Source organism: Athene cunicularia, assembly GCF_003259725.1.
Source record: "Athene cunicularia isolate RWA chromosome Z unlocalized genomic scaffold, athCun1 chrZ_part2, whole genome shotgun sequence".
Lineage (NCBI taxonomy): Eukaryota > Metazoa > Chordata > Aves > Strigiformes > Strigidae > Athene > Athene cunicularia.
In genome coordinates this window covers 17,279,986-17,285,985 of record NW_020799143.1, presented here as the reverse complement: position 1 = coordinate 17,285,985, position 6,000 = coordinate 17,279,986, and the positions used below count along the sequence as shown (strand labels likewise).

The following is a 6,000-nucleotide window of genomic DNA, read 5'->3' as shown; positions in this document are numbered from 1 at the left end:
ATTTCTGACTGCTAGCTATGTTCTTGGAGCATCCCTTTCTGTCTCAGTACAAATATAAGCAAAATACTACATACCTGAAGCAGTGGCACGGGGTTTATCATAGAAATTGCTTAAGCATTGCAGCTACCTATTTCTTTGTTAGTCTTAATGGAGAAAACTGGACTCTTACAATGTTTCTTCAAAAACACTTTTCTAGTGATGATTGGTAGAACTACTCCATATTTGTTAACACTGTTTAATAATTTTTTAACCCATAATAAGTCAAACTGATTTTGATTTAGCTTGGTGGGAGTACAGTGTATGGGTTGCATACTGTGTTTATAGAGCAGGTACAGTCTTGTCTAGACTTGGTTCAATACAACACTGTTAGAGGAAATTGGATCATGCTGGATGCAAGCAGCCTGTGGGAGGTGAGGCTGCTGCTGCTCTGTGACCCCACATCCATCCAATAGCAAAGCTGAGTCTGTGTTCCCAGTGGACACGTGCATGCCGCACGTGTAAACACCACACATATACGTATACACACAGCCATATCAGATGGACACACACAGCACTCACACAAGCACAGACAGCACCAGGGACCTCACCCTTCTCTCTCTCTCACAGCAAAAGACTTACTCCTCCGTCTTCTTTACTCCTCCATGTTTCTACACCTGTTCCTCACCAAATCACCTAAATCCATCCCTTTTCCTGTCATCAGTTCCTCCACTAAACTTCCTGTAATGAGTCCTGTGCAAGCACCTAATGCTCTTCCCCTGCATCCTATAATGTGTCCAACACCCCTGGACAGCAGCCCCACTTAGTCCAAAAGGTGATCCAGAGGCCTGCTCCTGATGACTTATCTTCATGGGTTTCACACCTGGAGACAAGGGCTGAGGCTCTCCCAGGTCAGCTCTAGGAGGGGCACAGATAGGGTGTTCCTTCCTTAGGAGTCTGTAGTTTGGGTTCCCGTCTGCAGTTGTGTGCCCCTATGCTCCTCTGGGCTTGTGGATGTGGGTCTTTGATGGGCTGATGGCTCCTGGAATGGGACTGGGGACAGCTGGGACAGGGTATTATTTAGGCTTCAACCCTGCTGTTGCTTTGCTGTGCTGCTTCACAGTTGAGATTTTTATCACATAACATCACTAATATATCCTAAAAGAAGTTCAGAAATAATTGCTATGTAGATACATTTCTGTAACTGCCAATCTGTTACTGCTATTCTGTTACTGTTTTGAAGAATCCCTTTAGAATGGAGAGTTGAGATTTAGCTGATATGAACTATTAAGATGTTTATTGATGAACACTCTAAGTAGGTAGAACAGCAAAATAATCTGTATTCTATGCAAATATACCAATTTACAACTTTATAATAATTCTGAGGAATCATGCAATTACTACTAAATTATAGTGTTCTAAGTACTGAGGTGTAAATCTGTTTTCTGCCTCCACCCCACGCTCCCCTGCCCTGCTCAAATCTTAAGAACAGAAAACTGATGGAGAGTCCAACATGTCATCCAAGGGGATTTTCTCCAGCCTCCTCATGGGCTGGAATCCTCCTGTCAGCATTACTATCATCTGTTGGTGTCCACACATTGAAAGACCCATCTTCCTTTTTTTTCCACTCAATTTGGCGTTTTGTTCTCTATGTGGTATTGTATTCTCCATATATTTTTTGGAGTTTCAGCCCAGCTTTTCGTTAGCTTTCAGGAGCCTTGCACCTCCCTGTCTTTGCCAGAATGTTTCCAAGTATACAGCCCTCTTATAATTACTTTTTTGACAGTGGTCCCAGTTTTGCTACATCCATATCCCTATTTCATATTATTATACAGGCAAAGTAAGCCTTATGTAGTGTTATGAACAGGACTGACTCGGTGTGAGTGAGTGGCCTGGCAGCCCCAAATTCACCTGTTATTACCATCTTGGACTGTTTGGATTTGGCTTACATTTTTCAGTTGCTAGGTATAGTTATTCTACTTTAGCCATAGAGCTCTACCTAGATCTAGTTCATCATGATCAGCTTCTTACTGTATGTGCTAGAACACATGCCAGAGCAGTAGGGTAGCATGTTTTTCACACTTCTGATGTGGGTTTCCATGGTTTCTTACTAGGGCCTTAGCTATTGCAAGGCCTTGTGCTCCAGTTTGGCTTCTTACTCACAATTTTCTTTACATACAATCCATTTCTTAATTAAGTGTTTCTGTTTAATTTACTTGGAAATAAATTAGAACCTTGGTGAAAGCTGTAAAGCTCAGTCTCTTGATTTTCTTGTCTTAAAACTGTAAATGTTTTTAATAAGCAAGAAAATCTTACTGCTCTGAAATCTGTGTATCGCTAATGTGAAAGTATAAGGCCGGTAGGTTTTTTCAGACATGAAGCTAATTTATTCCTCTCTATATAGGTATGATGAATCACTTAAATCAGGCTTGATTAAATATTTTTCTAATCTCTTCTTAGGTCTCCACATAAGGAGATGAGAGATTTCAGAGCCTCCAAAAGTAAGCAGTTTTAAAACTCCACTATCCTTTAAAGTTACAATTGTATGTTTTGGGGTTTGCTCTTTTTGGTTTGGGTTGGCTTTTTTTTTTTTTTTTCGCCCCCCCCCTAAAATCTGATCTCAGTAAGTTGCCTTTTTAGGCTGGTTATTTTCTCTCCCAGGGGAATGGACAAACCCATTTCCTTCAGGTTTTTTTCTCAGAGGCCTTGTATTCTAAGCATCTTGTAATTATTTGTCCTTCTCTGGTGCCTCTCCCAAGTCCATTGGCCTCATCCTGTCACACTCAGAATCCTGCTGTTTGTACAATGCTAAACTTCATTGTTTTGTGCTTGTGACATCTCGATTTTCAGCACTAATTCCTCCATATTGGGTCAGAATAAAATGTCCTTTCCTGGTAGCCTTCTTCAAGTTTCTTAAGCAGCAAGGATCCTTCCATACTTCTAGTAACTATGTTGCATTGCTTTCTCACCCAGTGCCTGAATGAATGAATTCTTGTATTTTACCCTGTCATAGGCTGTCTTTTGAGTAGTTAACTAGTTAAGAAAAAATGTCTGTATTTGCTTCGAAATTTGAGAATCTGTTTCACCTGTAATATTGCCTTTGTTGTTTTCTTCCCTGCCTTTCATCTTAACTTCAGTCCACTCTTTTATATTTTCTTGAATTGCGGAATAAATGCACTGTTCCTGAAGTACAGTATAGAACCTTATTATTCTTTTCTTCTTGCCATGGTTGTCCTTCATGAACAAGCTGTCACCTACTGTATTACTAATCTAGCTGTTTTTAGTGTCCCACAGAGTTTAACGGTGCTGTGTAGGACATACTGCAGGACTTCTCAGATGATTTGGTATTTTGGGCATTTGTGTCGACATCATTGGTGTTTAGGGAACTGTCTGACATTCTGTCTTTATTTATTCCATAATCTGGTTGCAATTTCCAACTTCTGCCTAGATCTAAGACAAAGTTACTGTTGTCTTGACCTGTAAGTGCTTTTCCTGTTAGTTCCCTCAAAACCTAGTTTACAGTATTTTGCTGTTGCTGAGTTAGTATTCTGAACAGCTTCTCCATCTTTGCAGTTCTGGGCCATCCTTCATTTGCCAAACAGGCTCTCTCAGTTGAGAAAATTTAAAAACTTTGCTGATGCTGTTTGTGCAGACATGTATTCATTTCCAATTTTGCGTCTGCCCCTGCTTGGGTCTTTACACCTGACTGAGGCATGGAAGAGCGATCCACCTGTGTCTCTGACTACTTCAGCAGTCTCTTAGAAACTAAATATTTCTGACTTGTTACTGCCATATCTGGCAATGTCATTAGTACCAGGTGACTAGGTAGCATAGGGCAGGAAGGTCCCCAAAGGGGACTGTAGAAAGGTAGTTAAACTGTTTGACACAAATAGTCTTTCAGTATTGCAGAAGAGAATGCTGCAGGTTGGTTTGGAAGCCTGTACTCTCTTAAAGTCATGCAGTATTTAAGCTTCCTATATTGCTTTTGAAAGTGAGCCTTAGGCAGTAGTATTAAGGTGAGTGCTTCTGAGTATGTCTGTGGTCTTCAGTCCTATTTCAGAGCATGAGCGCAGAGGAAGTACTGTTACCTTTATGTTCTCAGTGTGCACTCTGCAGATTAATTGGGTAGTCTGTGCAGTTTCTTTTTTTTTGTCCACACACTTGAATTGCAGAGACCTGAAACACATTTCTGCAATGAGATATTTGCAGACAGAACCATATGCAGCAATCTGTCAATCTATTTGGTGTAAGAGTTTCTAATGTGTTACTCTGAGCTGTCCTAGAAACCGTATTTTACCAACTGAAACTTTTTGGAAGTGCTGTTTGCTGTTTGTTGTTCTTCTTGCTGAAATAATGTGTAGCCACAGTATAATTACTTCTTGTTGTTTAAAGAAATACAGAAACATAGAACTGCTTAGGAATGCATTTGAAGGAGAAGCTTGTTTCCTCTTACAAACCGAGTAACTTTTATTTCTGAAAATTTAGTATGCTGACTTAACTTCAGTGCACCAGATGCCACATATTGGAATAAGGAGAAGCATGTGGGTTTTAGTCAAGGAGATTGTTAGCTCCAGTTGCATGAATGTATCAATGATTTGCAAATTGCACCAGTGACTCTTTACACAGTTAAAGAAAAGGCACTCAAAACATAACAACATAACAATTTAAATGAAAAAAGTTCTTAACATGTTGGTCTTCACAAACTGCAAATTGGTTTGTAAAAAATATTGTTACAACAAAAGTCAGATATAATACATTATGTTGGTTGAGACGTTGAATAATTCATCAATTGGACATCAGCTTGGCATTTTGTATAATCTGATGTTCCTTACAAGAAATACTGAAGTTAGGATTTTGGACTTCTGTGGAATTCTGTGCCTTGCTCCAGAGGACGTCAAGAAACTTCTACTCAGTAGAGTCAGTATGTTAACTCTAGCTTGAGTGTAAATTGTTAGTTTTATCAGGATTAACTTCCTGGGACAAAAATAACATCTTTGGTATTCTCAGTAATGCAGTCTATTTTTAGTAAGTCCTACCAGTATGAAAACTAGTAAGTGACTGTACTGCTGATGATGTCTGGTTTTAGCACAGTGTATGATGCCTGCAGTTCAGCAGTTTACTTAACTGATACAAAATATTGCAATTCTCATAAAAGGGAAGGATAAATCTGGGCTTAATTTTTTTTTTTTTTTTTTAATTTTGAATTCTGGAAGTACTTTCTATTATGGTAACATTTATGTTGCTGTCCAAGGCAGTTGAAGGTCACCAGTACCATAGAGCAGCCTGAGAAGATTTTGAGAGTACTGAAGATTATGGTATTTGTGTTTTGCTGCATCTGAAATTCCAGAGAAACTTTCTGTTAAAAAAACATGAAGCAATTCTGCATGGAAGTATTCCCATCTATGATAAAATGGCCTGGAAGAGAGAATGGTCATGAAACATGCAGGAACCATGGGAGTTTGTGGCTGCAGTTACGCTGCTTTTGAATATATTATAGTAAGAAAGCACAATGGCTTTCCCTTTTTCATAGTCCTATATTGGATAGAAGGGTTTCACACTTTGTGTTTGAGAGTCTTGTGACAGAAACTGTCTTTAGAGCTGAAAGTATACAAAAGTGTAAGCAAACTGTACTCCATTTAGATTTTAAGACAAGACTTAGCCCTCAAAAAAACAGACAAGAGTGTAGGTAAGGATTTTGAGGATTTAAATCGTGGATGTTGCTGTTGTATAATAAGCTATGAGAGGTGGTTTCAGGCGGTTTTAAAATTTATTTCTGTAGTGCAGTCTGTAAAATTGGCTTTTCAATGCCAAGATAGTATTGAAAAAAGAACCAGCACACCTCTCAAATCTCAATTCTGATTATATTTTTTTGTATCATTTTTAAAAATACCACCTGTGTTTACTAGTACTGAAAGAACTTAGAAGGAAAAATATCTTTTGAGTGCTTCTGCACTCTGTCACCCTTTCCTGTAATTTTAAATTGTGTACCTGTTAGCAGTCTCTAATCCAGATGTATGTTTGCTT

General features: G+C 38.9%; 1 protein-coding gene across 2 annotated transcripts in view; it reads left to right on the top strand.

The window, feature by feature from the left end:
* The first annotated feature begins 2,434 nt into the window (after positions 1-2,434).
* Positions 2,435-6,000, top strand: part of APBA1 (amyloid beta precursor protein binding family A member 1) — a 69,633-nt gene continuing 66,067 nt past the window's right edge. For both annotated transcript variants that reach the window (XM_026866154.1, XM_026866153.1), the window contains exon 1: positions 2,435-2,477. The gene's annotated coding sequence lies outside the window, so the exon portion shown is untranslated. The remainder of the gene's footprint in view (positions 2,478-6,000) is intronic.